The following is an 18297-nucleotide window of genomic DNA, read 5'->3' as shown; positions in this document are numbered from 1 at the left end:
TCGATCTCGCCCGCGTCTGATCTACATTTCTGCATTTGTGTATTTTCGCCCACTGGGAAGAATTTGATCGTCTTCGCAGGAAGTTGCACGGGTGCTAGCGAAGTTCGTTAACTGGAGGCCGAATTCGCGAAGCTTCTTTTCGTATGGGCCCTTTGCCATTAGACGGCGCTCTTCGCTAATGATATGTCCGACAACACAATTTACTGGCATCTGCACTTTCGAACAGTTTTGGCAATAGCATTTTTTTTTTTTTTTTTTGCGAACAGAGGCTCGGTTTCGAAAGGCGCCAATATTACTGGCTGTGAACCTACTTACGTAAAGAGTCGCAGCTCAAGTCACGGTAAACGGAATTTACGAGGATCCTAGACCGCCTATAATATCTATGATATGTTGGGAAGTATGCGTATAAACATAAACTTCTATCTTTACTAACAGCGCGAAATAGAAAAAAGAAAAACGGGAGAATACAGGCCAATGCCGTCCTTCGTTAAATACCGCTTATTATTCAGATGCCCGCTGCCGTAAGTGGCACGTTTTTGAATATAACGAAGTACTTAAATGATGCCATCATCGCTTCATCTAGCGGGCCTGGTTCGTCCTCATTCAGCCATCATAATTACCTTATTTCTCACGAAAGACTGACATAGGCCTGAACCAGTGTCTTCAAAGCAGCTCTCTTCATTGAGCAAAGCGAAAGGCATAAAATGATGAGGATGATGATTCGGAAAGAAAAACTGATGGCCATAAATAAAAAAAAGGTCGAAAAAAAGAAAAGACTGCCGCAGTGCACATCTCGAAGTACCACATCAAGTTTACTGCCTCACAGAAAGGCCACGATGGCCTTCATGGCCTGACGAGCAAAGTATTTCGACCAAGGTCCCTAAAGAACTTCAGAAAGTGACGAGTTTTCTACACGCACCAAAGATGCAGTCACTGACTAGTTTTTCGTGATTACAGCGGGCTCACACAGAGTGCGGGGTCAGAGCTTATCGCTTTCCGTGTAGATGCTGATTCTTCAGCGCATGGCACATACACACAAGCGGTATTGTCCTCATATCAAGAAAGGAACGGACTGTAGCCATAAATGTCGAAATTTACAAATAATAATGTGGAACAATTTTTCTCGCACTTCCGTGTCAGCCCATCCTGACACGCACCATGTGCTTGGCAAGCAGGAGTTCATTGCTTCACCGCAGGAGGAACTGAATGCGTCCTCAGTCCTACCAGTGGTTACTCTTACTTAATGACAGCTGACGAAAAGTGGTACATGATATGTTGCCACGCCGATGAAATAGGCGAAATTCTCTTCGAGACCCTTACGAGACCAGCGAGGCTTTGCAAGCTCTTTGCTGAGATTTAGTTAATTAAATTAAACCGCGATATGATTATGCGGCCCGCGGTAGTGGGGGACTCTGTAATAATTTTGACCACCTGGGGTTTTTTAACGTGCTTGCGCCTATTAGCACGAGGGAAGGACTTTTAGGTCTGTGGACATCCCTCCCCATCCCCCGAACGTCCCACACTGTAACTTCGGTATACCTACAAGCAGCTCAACCACTCAGCAACATGCGCAGCGAGATTTAGAAGCCGCCAGTGCGATGCCAGATGTCCTACGGCGTGGTTGCCTGGACTTGTAGCCGAGCAATCTAAAGAAGTTGAGGCGCCCACCTCAAACATGCATGGCACAGTTCTGCACGTGTTAAGTCACATTCACGGCCACGGCTCTTTGCTTCGGTCATGATGACTTTCGTCGAGTGATTTATGATAGCTGAGCAGCCGTCGCACACGTTGGCTGCGCTCGCGTAGTTTTTGTCACCGGCTATACTGCGCACAGTGCTGTGGCACTGCGCGTGGAAAAATCGAAAGAAAGCAAAAAGACGCTCCTCCGTGCGGGTGTAGATTGGAGATACACATTTAGTTCATAACTTCCTGGTCGGCGCTTGCAGAGCGGATAGGAATTCTAACGGACGGAATACGCGCGATGCGTACATGTGCACGTGAACAGCACGCGGTGGCGGAGGACAGCAATGCAAGGAGGCAACGTGAAGCCTCCCCAAGCGGGCGCCTATTTTGGTGCCTCGCGGTGTATGCGCATCGCGAAGCGCTGTAGATTAAGTTGGGCACTGTTTTGTTTTCGCTGGAAAATAGATTACGTGACCCAGAGATAAAGGCGCTTCGGGCCATGTGCCTCGCGTCAGCCGAGCCCTAGCAACTGGCCGACGTCGGTTCGAGGAGGGTGACGACGCCGCAGCTGAAGTCCACACTCCGCGCGGACCGCCGGTGGTTCTCGCTGGCAATTTCCGCAGGGCCCTGCGTTTTGCTAAAAGGGGGATTTATTCAAAGAAGCTGGGGCGCAGTGCAGTGCCCGTCACTCGTGACCTCGTTTACAACACGACTGAGCTGTGCACGGTGCACTCATTGCGTCGCCTTTGACGCTTGCGTGATCATCTTTTAGCCGAACAGATGTAACTGCTGTTCGCAACGATACGAGTACTATGTGACAACAAGAAACATTATTATGAGTTTAATGTTGCTCGAGGCTCGCCACAGTAAATAGCACAACTGGAACAACCTTAGTTTGAATGGGCGCTGCAGAGCACAGAAGGGCAACATATCTCTTACTTTTAGTAGGTTCAAGAGTGAAATAAATGCGGACAATGACGAAAACTCGATATCAGTTTTGTGTATTTTCAGCCACGCGTCGTGTGCTTAGTGAGCCAATCAGAAAAAAAAGCACTCGGACACAGTAAAGGGCATTTTTATGGCGCTTTCTTTCTTTCCTTTTTTTTTTTTTTTTTTTTTTGCTTTGGACTGCATGCATGCGGTGAGGTCGCAGAATGAGCGCAAGGCTTGTCGCAGTGAGCCCGCTGCGGCAGCTCAGAGGCTATGGCGTTGCGCTGCTGATCTCGAGGTCGTGGGTTTGATCCTGGCCACGGCGCTCGCATTTCAATGGTGGCGAAATGCAAAAACACTCGTGTACTTAGATTTAGGCGCACCATGTGGTGAAAATTCATTTGGGGTCCTCCACTACACCGTGCTTATAACCAGATCGTGGTTTTGGTGCGTAAAGACCAAGAATCTAATTTTAAAGTTTGTAGCAGGGCTAGCTCTTAACCACTTCGCTTTGTTCTACGTAGAGGAAGACGAAGCTGTTTCTATGAATAAGTTTTGTGAACCTGCATCGAATCAACTTTGACTGAACCTATCTAATGATAGCCGCCGTGGTAGCATAGTGGCTATGGAGCTGTGCGGCTAAGCCGGAGGGCGCGGGATCAAATCCCGGAAGCGGCGGCCGCATTTCGATGGGGGCGAAATGCAAAAACGCCCGAGTACCATGCATTGCTTGCATGCATCAAAGAACCCCAGATGGTCAAAATTTATCTGGAGTCCTTCGCTATGGCTTACGTCATAATCGTATTGTTAGGGAGTGAAGCGTACATGGATGAGCGCGATGCTTGGCAGAGCGATGAAGAAAGACTACGATGAAGTCGCTTGCGTGTGGGGCGGATCAGTAGTCTTCGATTACCCTACCTTTCTTTGTAAATATTCTGTAAATATATCCTTCGCCTACATCTCGCCTCCGTCACACTTTGGCGGAGTTGCGGGGTACGTCGCGCCTAGCAACGGAACTCCGCAGCGGCCGTCGTTTCGGACATCTGTCTGCAATAGAGGCAGACGCGGCGCCTACATCAGCACCCGCCACTTCAACGGTCGCGCTTGTGCAACCCGGGGATCCTGGCACGTTTTGCGGGTTTGGGGAAGCGGACATTGAAGAGTGGCTGGCGAAGTACGAATGCGGGAGTGCTAACAACCGATGGGACCCTACCCTGATGTTGGCAAATATTATTTTCTAACTCAAAGGCACCGCGAGAGTATTGTTCGACAACTACGAAGCTGAGCTCGGGAGCCGGGATATTTGCAAAGAAAAACTACGAGACTTGTTTGGGAAGCCCGTTGGCGTGTTATAGATGACCTGTTACCGCAATGCCGAAAGGTCGATGCCGAGATACCGAGGCCGACAAGGTTGGGCACATCTTGAAAGGGATCGCCGTTGACGCCTTCCATCTTCTGATGCGCAAAAATTTTTCTACAGTCGACGCCATTTAAAGGAGTGCCGGCGCTTGGAGCATCCTGCGCATTGGTCACGCGTTTGCCCGGCTTTCCAACACGGCGGCAACTTCCTCTTGCGAAGACCACAGGGTGGCATAGCCGCCGTCAGTTCCACCTGATCAGCTGATACGGACTGTACGCCGCGAACTTGAGGCCATGGCCTTTCCCCCAGTACACGCCGGTGACTCGACCTGGATTACGACTCCATTTGTCCAAGCTAGCAGGAGCTCGTCAACATGGGTATATTCACTCTGTGTGCACCTTGGCAAGCCCAATACAAACTTCATCGCGTCCGCTCTCATCCTATCGAGCGCAACGATTCTCCACACGATATCGCGACCCGGCTGCGTGGAGAATCCCTGACGATCGACCGATATGCTTTATTTGTCACCGTATCGGTCACGTTGCTCGTCACTGTGTTCGCTGTTCCTCGCCGCCTCGAACGTCGTCCACCTCTTACCGCCGTCCGGATAACAACCACTTCCCACCTTCAACTAAGTCCTCTTTCCCCGACGTTGATGCTCCCATTAGTCATTCTCCGTCGCTGCGTGGTCACCAGTCGCGCTCGCCTGTACTCAGTCTGCCCTCATTGATTGTGCGAACAGTGCTCTTCAGCTTCAGCTGCTCCATCTTCCCGATATTGCAGCTAAGATACCAACACGCTTACGCTCTCACGCCATCACGTTCGCTTGCCGCCTCAAGCTGCTAAATACGTTATTTTGACGTCTTTACGCCATATTACCAATGGCGACTACGCCTTTTCTGAGATTGTCGACGTTCTGTTAGCCCGCGACGTCGCCCTCGCTCACGCCATTGTTTCCGTTGCTGACAATACAGCGGTCGTTCCCCTTCTCAACGTCAGCCTGTTGACTAAGGTTATCCAGCAAGGCACGTCGCTGGCCACCATTTCTGCGCTTTATCCCTTCAAGATTACCGCTTTGGATAGAGATGTTTCGCCGACTTGCTCCGCCAATTTCTCTCTCGACGACATTAACAAGTCGATCGCTCCCGATCTGAACCAGGCATAAGATTTCAGATATCTACCGCGTCCTGGCGTCCTATCGTGACATCTTTGATTTTGGCGACCGACCTCTAGGCCAAAGATCTGTCATGGCTCATCGAATCAACACTGGTGACGCCAATACATTACGACGACATCGATATCGCGTATCCCATCAAGAACGTCAAGTCATCCAAAACGAGGTCGGCAAAATGATTACAGAAGACGTCAGCGAACCTTCGTGTAACCCGTGGGCCTCCCCTGTCGTTCTCGTAGAAAAGAAGGATGGCAGCTGGCGTTTATGCTTTGATTATAGGAATTTGAACAAAGTAACTCAGAAAGAAGTCTAACATTTGCCTCGCATTGATGACGCCCTCGACTACCTTTATGGAGCCCAATATTGTTCGTCCATCGACCTTAGGCCCGGCTATTGGCAGATTTCAGTCGGCCCCATAGATCGCAAAAAGCTTTATTATTACACCAGATGGCTTATACCTATTCAAGGTCATGCCGTTCGGACTGTTTAATGCCCCAGCAACTTTTGAGCGTATGACGGACTCACTGGTGCATGGATATAAGGATTCCATCTTTCTATGCTATTTAGACGATGCCATCGTGTACTCGCCTACGTTTGACAGCCACCTCAGCCGTTTATCGGCCTTTCTTGCCGTTTTCCGTAGAGCTGGTCTTCAGCCAGATTCTACCAAGGGCAGTTTCGGGCGACGCTAGATAACTATGCTCGGTCACCTTGTCAGTGCTGTCGGTGTTCAACCAGACGCCGACAAGGTGCGAGCAGCCCAACGATTTCCCGTGCCGTACTCAGCCAAAGACGTCCGGAGTTACGCAGGATTATGTTCCTACTTTCGTCGCTTTGTCCGGAACTTCGCGGACCTCGCCTGTGCTCTTACTGAACTCTCGAAGAAGCACGTTCCCTTCATGTTTGGTCCCGAACAAGCAGCTTCGTTTTCTGCCCTCATCCGTCTGTTCCCCACACCACCAATTCTGGCCCATTTTGACCACTTATTGCCTACAGAACTTCGCACCGATGCCAGTGGTCGGGACTGTCCTTGGCCAAAAAACAGCACGGCAAGGAACGTGTAGTCGCCTGCACCAGTCGCCTTCTTTCATCATCTGAGCGGAACGTTTCCATCATTGAAGGTGAGTGACTGGCTTTAGTGTGGGCTGTCACCAAATTTAGGCCTTGCTTGTTTGGCCGAACTTTTTTCTGTGATTACAAACCATCATGCCCTCTACTGGTTTTCGTCACTCAAGCATCCGTCTAGACGTCTCGGTCACTGGGCACTACGGCTCCAAGAATATTAAAGCCATAGTGCTCTTCGTCTGCTTGTTCGTTTGTTGCTCACTGCAAGCCTGGACGATTGGGCCAAGATACAGATTGCTTGTCACGTCACCCTGTCGATGGTCCCGACCTCATTGATCCTAACTCAGACGCCTGCTTATTATCCATCCTCGCTTTGGATGCTATCCCCACCGAACATCGACGAGACACGTCTTTACGGCTCATCATCGATAGTCTAGTCTCTCCATCACCAGATCCTTCTGTTTGCCTGTTTGAGCAACGCGACAACGTTCTGTATCGTCGTAATCTCAGCTCAAATGGCCCAGAGCTTCTGCTTGTCCTACTTCGCCATCTACGCTCCAGTGTTCTTCACCAGCTTCACGACGTACCGACGGCCGGTCAACTAGTTGTATCGCGTACTTACGTCCGCATCTGGCGTTGGTTTTTCTGGCCTGGTATGTACCGTTCTGTGCTCCGCTATGTCGCTCCTTGTGAATGCTGCCAACGCCGCAAGCGCCTTTCAGCGCTGCCTGCAGGCAAGCTTTAACCTCATGATATCCCTTCAGAGCGAGTCTTCCGCATCGGCCTTGGCCTTCTAGGCCCTTTCCCTACGTCCATCTTGGGAAATAAATGGGTTGAGGTCGCGACGCAGTACGCCACGCGCTTCGCAATCATCGGCGCACTGCCGACAAGCTGTTCTACAGACGTCGCTGACTTTCTGCTACACGGCATATTTCTACATCATGGCGCCCCTCGGCAGCTCTTCACCGATCGCGGGAGGTACTTCCTCTCCGGAGTGGTAGATGACATTATTCATACCTGCTCCACTGAACATAAGCTCCCCACCGCTTATCATCCCCAGACAAATGGATTGGCCGAGCGCCTGATCTGAACGCTGAGATGCTGGCCATGTATGTTTCAGCTGATCACCATGACTGGGACAGCACGTTACAATTTGCTACCTCTGCGTACAATTCGTCACGCCATGACACCGCTAGATATTCATCGTTTTATTTACTGTTTAGTCGACATTCTACATTGGCGTTTGAGACTCTCCTTCCTTCGGTTCCTCACTCGCCACTGATCACGCCAGTGACGTCGTCGCTCGAGCTTGTGCACCTCGTCAACTTTCTACTTCGCAAGAATCCAAAAAATCTCGTCACGACAGCCGACACATAAGTGTGGACTTCTCGCCAGGCTCTCTGATCTTCCTATTGTCGCCATGCCACCACGTTTGCCTATCAGAGAAGCTTCTCTCACGTTACACCGGGCTCTACAAGGGGCTGCGCCAACTCGGTGACATCAATTACGAGATTGTACCTCTGGACCCTGCTTCTACGACCTCCTCGCTACTAACTTATGTTGTTCATGTTTCCCGGCTGAAGCCATTCTGCTCTGCCAACTCCTCATTTTCATAGCAAGCGCAGGCCGATGCTTCCGCTGCCGGAGAGTGATATTACGGAGCGATCCGTACATGGATGAGCGCGATGCTTGGAGCGATGAAGACGACCGTGAAGACGCTTGCGGGGGGGGGGGGGGGGGGGGGGGGGCGGATCAGCCATGTTGTCTTACCCTACCTTTCTTCGTAAATATTCTGTAACTATATCCTTCGCCTACATCTCGACTCCTTCACAATATCTTGGTTTTGGCACGTAAAACCCCAGAATTTATTTTGTATACCTAATGATACGTGTAGCAAGTTCATGTTGGCGAGAGAAAGAAGCACGAATCTTTGCGCTTTTTTATTTTTCTTGCGAGCACGCTTAATTTGAGGCGGAGAAGGCAAGGAGAGCGAAAGGATGCAGAGAAAGAGTAGGTATACACAGATTGAGCAGATCTAGTTCTAACCGTCGTATACTGCGCTTGAAAGCAGTTAGGAGTTCGAAGCGCCGACGCAAAGGGAACGCTACAGAGGAAGAGCGTGCGCAGGGTCAAGATGATGCGGAAGGCCAACAGCCATCGGCTGGTGTTGCGCCGCTCGGCGTCGACGCGGAGTGAGGCTGCAGAACGCCGAGGGCTGGAGGTCGAGGGCCTCTTGAGATCCGTAGAATGCGGGAATCGTCGTGCATCAGTGCCGTCGCCAGCAAACGTCAGGAAGTACTAGAAGAAACGAGAGGACACAATAATGACAGAGGACTGCATCATCGAAGTCTCGGGTTGTAATCGATGCCACAAGCATACACAATAGACAGCTATCGCTGGTTTAGGCAGTCATCGTTTCATCTTCTCTCATTTTTTCCTATTTCTACAAAACGCTGGAATTGCATGAAATCTTTTAACATTGCATGGAGCGCATAGCCCAATTTTGCCTGTCATATGTGGATTGCCTGAAGAGGCGCACGTTACTTGCAAGGCAAATCTAGTAGCTAAATAAAATATTTATTAATTGACATTTAGTTAATGTTAGGTCACTTGTTGCAGTTGCGAGCCTGAAGCCGTGCAGTTGTGAAGTCATCTCTGCGTAGCCCCACTCTCGAGATTTCTGTCGCCAAAATCTGCTAAAAGACGCATTGACGCACAGGCATCCCAGTTCAACTTGTCCCGAACTACCAGAGAGAGGCTTCTCTGTCAATCAATATCTCTGTCGCTCCCTCGGAAAATTCTTGATTGGAACGCCAATGTACTTCGTGGCGCATTATAAGGGCGCCGATACGTCGGAAGCGGTGCAAGTCTTTTAGCAGACATGACCACGGCGGCTCGGCTGCACTTTTGCAATTGCGACTTGTTCCTTAGAATGTATAATTAAAAAAGTTGAATTCTGAAATCCACCTGAAAAGGCGGAAAAGCGCAGGCGATTTCTAACAATCTGTTCATACTAAACAAAAGAAGAAGAAAAAAGGGGGGGAGGCGGAAATTAGCTATTACATGGAACACGTTTTGGACGCATTTTCTTTGCCGTCTGGCGATGCCCACGTTGTGATCGTGGTGTAGATGCACGCGTTGTTGCTATGTCCACCATTGCACCTATTTAACCGTCATTTATTCTTGATCAGAGCCTGGACGTCGCGCTACTCGTGACAGACCAAGCGATGCGCCATGCACCGAAAGTACGTCGGAAATACTTTCCACGTGGTTACTGCTTTACATTACTGTGCAAATTATATTGAAGAGGGAAGTCGAAAAACACAACAGCTGCGTCAAAGGGGTTCCGCAGAGCCTCGAAAAAACATTTAAAAACAAAATACAAAAAGGGGGTTGCCTCTAAGAACGAGCGAACAGCTAGTAAGATTCGTAGACGTGACAGTGCGAGCAGCGTACAACTGCGCTTGCAAAGATGCGTGTAGAGCGTCCCTGGCGGAAACTAGCGAGCGCCCGACAATCGCAGCAAGGCTGCCGCTCGCAGCGTCCAGTGCTCCTCGACTCACGTGATCAGCGCGTGGAGAGGTGTGTTTCTGTTTTTCTCTTTACTATACGCGCGCCCGCGAGAACGCGCGCAAGGACTCCCGCTCCTCTGATCCGGCTCGTCACTGGGAGAGCGGGAGTGCGCGGTCGAATGACCTGGCGCCGGGGGGGTGACGAAATACGGCCAACGCACAAAACGGCTTTTTTCATATCTTAACAAGTGGATTCGTTGCGAGGGCACGAAAATAATGTAGAAATGGCGGAAGGTCACCTCGCGAAGGTCAGGGTGGCTTTTCACCTTGAGATGAAGTAATCCAGTCGTTACGAATAAACGACGGGCGTTTTGACCGCTGTAGATACGTGGACGAGTTCGTGCGCACTCTATACCGGGTGTCCCACGTACAGCGTCAGCCAAACTTTAAAAATATGCAAGTGCCACATAGCTGGACAAAAACGAGGTAATGTCGTTTGCCGTCGCTTGGAGATGCTCAAATTATTTTTTGCATTCCGGCTAATTACATAATTAGTCTTAATTAGTTAATCAACTTCTCAAATATTATATTTTGACGGAAAGCGTCAATCAGAAAATCGTAGAGCAACATGAAAAACTCCCGGTATAGCTTTCTTTGCTCAATACGTGACATAAATTTGTTTTATTGCGATAGCAATTATATGGACACTCCAGGCGCATTCTTGCCGTCGCCGTCGCCATGAGATTCCGTATCAAGTCTAAGGGCGATAAAATCGTCGCCGCGCGATATTTGCTGTATGTGTGAGTGAAAGCGTGTGAGGGTGAGCCGGCATCGCGGCTCAATCTCGCGCACGCAACGGCGGAAAGCGGGGAGCAAGCGTGCCATCTTCCGTCGCGCGCAAAGCTCCGGGGGGAGGGAAGGAAGGGGGGCGCGTTCTACTCCGGGCCGCTCTATCTTAATTGAAAGCCATATCCGACGGGGTCAGAGTCCACCGTGCGGTGTGTTTTCGCGGCTTAGTTCACGTTGATGCGATACGCAGCACGAAAGTCAATTCGCTCGCTGCAGCTGCCGCGCTTCCTCACTCCACCGTTTTGACAGCGAGTGTCTGTGGTCACCGAGCGCGATATGTTCATGCTTGCCTGTGCGCGCCGACACCGTGCGGGCCGACATTGTGCTTGTTAATTCAGTTAGTAAGCAAATGCTTCCAAGTTTATACGGACGGTAAAACTACTATGCTTACTTCGTATAACTGCACTAATTTCCTGTCGCAATCGATGCTTCGCCTTTGGGGCGAAAATGTAACTTTTTTATGTAGCACGTATTCAGCAACAGAAAGCTGTAGCGGTAGTTTTTGATATTGCTCTACATTTTTTTCATTAACACTTCCACCTAAATATCATATTGGAGAAGTTGATTAATTAAGACTAATTATGTAATTAGGCGGCACGTAAAATATAACCTGAGTATCTCTAAGCGACGGCAAACAACATTACCTTGGTTCTGTCCAGCTACGTGACATCTGGATGCTTTTACGGTTTGGCTCAAGTTACGTGGGACACCCTATAGATTCATCAACGAAGTTCGAAACACCTACGGCGATACCCTCTTAGGAAAGACGAAACTTTCCTATAACGTTAGACTTTGAGGAAGAACATTCTCAACTTTCGTTCACCCAACTCCTCCCTCTCCCCCCTTCCCTATTCCATCATGCTCCAGGTCACACAGCGTGTGACCTTTTTCTTTGTATATATCTAGTAACTCCAGAAATTCCACGTACCAAAATTGGCATGTGATATTCTTTCATTTTGAACGTGTTTGAGGTAAGTAGTGGAAGGACAATTGTCTCGCTTTTATTTCCTTTTAACTTGATTTCTGCTGGTTAGGAGATTAAAAGTATCGACAACTAATTTTTATGGTGCCCGTTCTTTTTAGTGCAACGGAAAGCTTACTGGCCAGAGTGTCAAATCCTACAGTGGTAACGCGGAAAACGCCGTGCAACATTTTAGAGCGCAGCTCTTTGGCGCCCTTTCCTGCTTTGAACGTCGGCGTGCCTCGGCGTTCTTGCACCTCGTAAGCGAGCGAGCGAACGAGCACAGCGAAAGATGAAAAGGAACGCGCAGCGCAGCGGGAGATGAAAGGATATTGCGCGAAGAGAAAAGTGGAGGAGGAGGCTACAGTGTAAGCATGAAGCAGAAAGCGGGGGAGAAGCGGAGGGGAGGCGACCTGCGCATGCGCAGAGTTCCCGGCGGCCACGGCGTCAGCAGCCGCCTGGGAGATCTCACCTACGCTTCCGAGGGGGCGGTCAGGGTGGCGTGAGGTGGGGAGGGCTCCGCCATTACCCCCTGAACATCTTTCAGGCCTGCGCCCGAAGTTTTGGCGTCATATCCGGCAGGCTGATACTTCCAGAAGCCGCAGCGTCAGCGACATGAATTTAGCCTTGTTCTTTCACGCTCCTGGCAGCGCACAGACCGGTTGGTTGGAGCGGCGTGGTCGCGTTTACTGTTTCCCTTTGTTGTTTTGCAGCAATTTTGCTTCTGTGCGCGACGTGCAGTGGGTGCTAAAATGCCAAATAAGTGTTGTCTACCGGGGTGCGCCGGCAACTATGATACGGGGAAGAGGATACAAGTCTTTTCTTTCCGTAAAGACGACGACACTTTCAAGAAGTGGCTACGCGCCATTCCTAGGAAGGACTTCGTGCCCACTTCGTACACTAAGTTGCTCAGTGGCTATGGTGTTAGGCTGCTAAGCACGAGGTCGCAGGATCAAATCCCGGCCACGGCGGCCGCATTTCGATGAGGGCGAAATGCGAAAACACCCGTGTGCTTAGATTTAGGTGCACGTTAAAGAACCCCAGGTGGTCGAAATTTCCGGAGTCCCCCACTACGGCGTGCCTCATAATCAGAAAGTGGTTTTGGCACGTAAAACCCCATAAAATAAAAAATAATAAAATTCGTACACTAAGGTAAGAATTCTTGATGGTCCTGTTGTGTGCTCCTAGTTGCTTGTACTTGTTAAGCACTTTTACTATGATACTTCCGAAGCCCAGATAGACTTATGGTGCCCACAGGGACTATAAACACACATATACACAAAGGGGAGAGCATTAGGTTGTTTTAATAAGTGTCTTCTCAGGCGTTTACGAGACGTTTGTACGTTGCTGCAGGTTTGCGCGGATCATTTCCACGCTTCATGCATCGAGAGCACGACTGCATACACGAATCCAAGAACAGGAAACGTTCTTACAGTTACACTGCCCATACCGCGGTTGCGCCGTGGATCTGTGCCTACAGTTTTTTCCGGCTGTCCTTCGCACCTTTCAGCACCAGACAACAGCACGACAGAAGCACCTGATGCCAAGAGGAGCCGACTAGAAGCTTCCCAACTGGCCCGTGCTGTCGAAGAGTCACTGGCTTCACATGAAGCGGAGCTTCATGTGAAGCTTCACATGAAGCTTTTCGTCCCTCGAAGAGCTCAAGGCGCGCTTGCAAGTGCCATCAGTGTCATTGAAGTGGACTGTGATCCATAAAGAAAAGTGCACGATATTTTTGAACATCACTGACGATCGCGAACCTTGGTTGAAGGCCTCATTGACGGTGTTCGAGAACCTTCAAGTGTCTGCCTGTTATCAAGGCTCCGCAATCAAGAACCTTGGTAACGCTGTTGTACCGGGCTCAGTTCGCAAAGTAAGCTCCTTGTTGGAAATTTTGGACAACCTGTGCATGCTGTCTGAGGAGTGCTGTAGTTCTCGCCACCTGTCACTTACAATACATGCATTCCCTTCTAGACATATTGGAAGGAAGCAAGGGGCTGTAAAGTTTATAAAGGAACAGCTACTACTGCTTTCTACAGAGCGTATTCAGTACAGCCCACAGGTAATGGTGTTTTCATGCATTATACACACAATATTGCTGCATGCCTATAAGTTTTTGAGGGGAACAAGTACACTAACCTTGCTCCATCCGAGCACCATCAGGAAAGTGTGCTAATCTGTTCAAATATGCCCAGAAATTGATTCTTGCGATGAAACTTTCCTTCAGTATGCTTCCCAGAGATTTAAACATCTGCAGCCACATGAAGACACCGTGACGTTGGTGCTTGACGAAATTCATATCAAGCCTTGTTTTGATTACAAGGGCGGGAACACGTGGTGCTGCAGTGAATTCCAACGAGGCAGTCTCATCAGTACACGTATTTATGGTTCAAAGTCTGCTGGGCTCAATCAAGAAGGTAGCACACATCCTTTCGGTAAAAACCATACCGGGCGACTAACTTCATGCCATACTGAAGAAGGTAATCTTACGCTTAGAAGAGATTGGGTGCAGGGTCATAGCTGTTGTCTGTGACAATAACTCACTAAACAGGAAGGCAATGAAGATGTTTCTGCCAAAGTCGATGCTTCGTCATCTTTACCAACATCCGGCAGACCCAGATCAACCGCTATTCTACGTGGTAGATGCTGTGCATCTCTTTAAGTGCATGCGAAACAGTTGGCTGAACCAGAATAATGCAGGCACTTGCTTTTTATACCCACGCTTCGAGCTTTTAAAGAATGATGTTCGTCCTGAATTCAAAATGACTGCCTCATTTAGGCATTTGAGAGATTTACGTGAAGAGGAGTCATCTCTATTGCTAAAGTCTGGGTATGGCTTGACGTCAAAGGCACTTAATCCAAGCAACCTGGAACGGCAAAGTGTTAAGTTGGTACGGCAGGTTTTTAATCCACACGTAGCCGCAGCCGTGGCAGCTCGAAGTGGTGAAGCCTATTTTCAGCATGCGCAAGCAACAGCAGATTTCATCCAAATCATTCTTCGCTGGTGGAGTATTGTCGACGTAAATACACCGAATAAAGGCTTCCATCATCGTAATGTTTACGAAGAACCCATGTCATACCATACAGGTGACCCAAAAGTAGCTTTTCTAAATGCTTTCATTACATGGCTCGATGTCTGGGAATTTCATGGGCACAACACTGGAGTCCTTACCAAGGAGACATTTAGTGCCCCATGTCTCTCTGCTCAATCCTTGTTGGAATTGGTAAAGTACTGCATAAGTGAGCTTCACTTATACTACGTCCTACTAGGGAAACTCCAAACGGATCTTCTCGAGAGTCGTTTTGGACATACCGGCAGATGGCTCGTAGGCTGTACCACATATCTGTTGGATCACTCTGTGAAAGAGAGGGCAGGATTCGCCTTCAAGATGCCCTCCCAAGGATGAGCACTGATGACCTCAGAGGCATCGAAGAAACAAACAGTGTCAGAGATGTAGGCACCTCCTTTAGTGTTCATGTTAGCAACGATGACCTCTGATGAATGCCAGTTATTGGTTATGTTGGTGGGTATTGTGCGCTTGTTACAATGAAAGTTCTAAAGTGTGAAAGTTGCCGAGGGCACTTGGTTGTTACTGGAAATGGAAATGGAACGGCCTAGATAAATCTATAACTGCGCAGGATTCCTTGAAAAAGTTCGCTGAGCTCGCTGCCTTGTCAGTCTTGACAACAATCCAGACCTGATGATCACGTTCAGACTGTATTGATTTTGTGTTGTTGCCCACTCGGTGCGTAACTGGCATATTACTATACTGTATACTGTTTGTATTATTGCCCGCTTGATGTGTAACTGGCGTATTACTGTACTGCACTGTATTCCTGTATCTTGCTGATAAATCCACTCCTGTAACAGTCCCAGTGGGACTAACAGTATGTTAAATAAAAAAAAAAAAGAAATGAGACCGAAATGTATGAAAACACCCATTCCTTAATCGCACAACTGGATCGAGGTGGCCTCAAATCTCCCTTTGCCCTTGTACAGTAGTCATGTACACGGAGGTTGTAGTAACAAAGCTTGTGACACAAAGTGCCTGCACACAGTTTCTCCATGGGCTCAACCAAAGGAACATCGTTCGGAAACTGACTCTAGACTCTCTGCCGAGGCTTGAGTAAATAGATGCATGTGAAAATGGACCCGCCTACAAGCTCCTTGTCGCACAGGTTGCAAACTGTCGAGCAAAAATAATGCTGAACAACTTGTGCAAACAAAGGAATGATCATCTAAATATTAGAAAAGAACAGAGGGCAAAAAACCCAAAAGCTCAAATCTTTCTTGGAGTAATTTTCCATACCTTGTAGTCTGCACATTTAATAGTGTTAAATTGCACTGCGGATATATTATTGTAGTTTTCTGATGTGATTTCTTCGGCCAACTTCTGCCTGTTGCAGTAAAATGAGCCTTCTTTTGTTTGTATCGTGCATATTTTCTAGCCTCGATTTAAACGGCAGTTCGTTGTTTTGTAATTTTAAATTGTAGTGTTTTCGGCATCTCAATGCGATATGTTTCTTTTTTTTTTCTCATTGAACTAAACCTCAGACAGTTCTTGCTGTGGTTGGTGAATATCATTATTTGTGATAACTTGTGGCTGTGCGTGCTTTTCTTGTGCAGAGTGCATACAGAGGTATTGTGCAATTTGGTTTATGCGTTGGGATTTCTTGTGGATGCCTCTACCTGTAGCAGTGCAATAAGTGGTTCTTTGCGTCACTTATTTTTCCTACTATAGTCCACAATTTGGCCACCAGTGTGTTTAATGGACAGTGGTTTCCTCGCATGTCTTTGACTCTGAAATGCAATGTGTTGTGTTTGGTGCCATTGAAGTGCAGCATTTTTCAATCTGATAAATGAGTGAAATAATATTTTTGTCTAACCTACAATTAAAATGGCAGTACGGTTTTCGTGTTCTAACTTTTGGCATGGCTTTGGCATTGCAGTGTGCTATGTTCTGCTTTCTGTCATTATACTGTGGCTCCTAGTGCGTACATTAATAAACAAATGGCTATATTCGGGTATTGTTGCTGTGCGTGCCTCTTATCAGTGCAATGACTTCTTTTGGCCATCAGTTATGACTGTATAGTACACAGTATAAAAGGCAACATGTGTCTATACTACAGCGCGATATCGTTTGCTGTCATCCATTTGAGCCGCGAACATTGTGTAGGGGTAAATATCTTTACAGACAGCGTCTGCTGTGATCAATAAATATGTATAATTCCCTTTGTTGTATTAATTCTTACAATTACCCTGATAAATCGTGCGAACCTGGCGGTCGAGGAACCTGTATGTGACATCACTTCTCGCGAGGCGAGCGTGCAGCAAGCGCTCGCGGCGCTCTTAGCCGGCGCGTAGTGACGTCGTCGACGTCACATCACGTGACGCGCAGGCCTGAAAGATGTTCAGTGGGTAATGGCTCCGCTCGTACGCAGCGTCAGCTGCTGAGGTCAGTCCAGGGTACCAGCGTGTGTGACGGGGATCACTGCTCCTGCAAGGGGCGATGGCGTGCCGCTTCGAGTAAGGCTCGATGTGACTATCCACTTGGTGTTGCCGCTGACACTGGTGGCACGATAACCCCGCTACGAAGGGCCACTCTCGTCATTGATGGAACAATAGCGTGCGAAGAAAAGGCTAGTGCCGCGCAAGACGGGCTGTGCAGCGGCGATGGCTACGATATGGAAACAAAGTTCTGCATAAGCGGAGGTCTCTCTGCGGCGGCTGCTGTGAATCGCTGCCATGCGTCACCCACGCGCTGCCTCTCGCGATCTCCCGATTACCGAGACAGTCGGGCCGATTTTAGCTCCGTTTGCAATGTGCCGCACGAGACAGATTGTCGGCACCATCTGGACTGCTCACGGCATTCTCTTCCTAATATAAACCGTGTGCCAATATGATCATGATCATAATACAAAGTATTGACACGCGAAACGAAATCACGTATAGAGCTGCGCTGAAGTTTCGCATTAGGGAGTATGGTAATTGTCGGTGAATGTAATAAATCAGAATTTTGCCATCTGCAGTCGCTATCTTGTTCATTAAATCATACGCTGGAAACAGTCTCGAAAGAGTGATAAGGGAGCGTAATAGCTATTGTAGCAGACGATAGATGCGGCCCTAGCTGTAAAAAAGTAACATTCTATTTATCAAGCCGGTGTTTATTCAGTTAGTATTATTAAGAACGGCCCGCTGAGGTGCAAGTTTTGCTAGCCAGTTGCGACCGCGGCGTCAACTTTTCTTGGACAATGCGCCACGTCCGCCACTCTGCGTCGCGGGATTGCCGAGATGAGTTCGACGAACTAGGCTTTGTGACAAAACCCTCCACCGCCGACCTGGTCTGCTGTGAACAAGGGAGTCCCCGAGAGAACGTAGTTCGAGGCCCCTTCCCACGCACCGTTCCTGACGTCAGCCCCGAGTTCTCCGAAGACCGTCTGACCTCGGTTGAGGACCGTGAACCTGTGCGGAAGTGTGTGTGTGTAATCCCTCGCGCAAAGAGGCGGCTCGTCTACGGTGCCTGGTCGGCCGTTTCCCTCACCTTGGGATCGAGGGAGGACCGAGTGTTTATAAACCGCTGTTGTGCGGCTGCTCAGTGGACTTTCTCTCACAGTCATGCTAGACTGATGAACTGCAACGTCCTTATGTAGATACTGTAAATGAACCCATATTCCTCGTTCTCGATGAGAAGCAGTCCTTCCCTTCAACAACGTCCTCAGCGTGGATAAGTTGGACGACGGCATGGGCCAGCTACCATCTAAT

Source organism: Dermacentor andersoni, chromosome 1 (genome assembly GCF_023375885.2).
Source record: "Dermacentor andersoni chromosome 1, qqDerAnde1_hic_scaffold, whole genome shotgun sequence".
NCBI lineage: Eukaryota > Metazoa > Arthropoda > Arachnida > Ixodida > Ixodidae > Dermacentor > Dermacentor andersoni.
Note: the sequence above shows the minus strand (reverse complement) of the source record.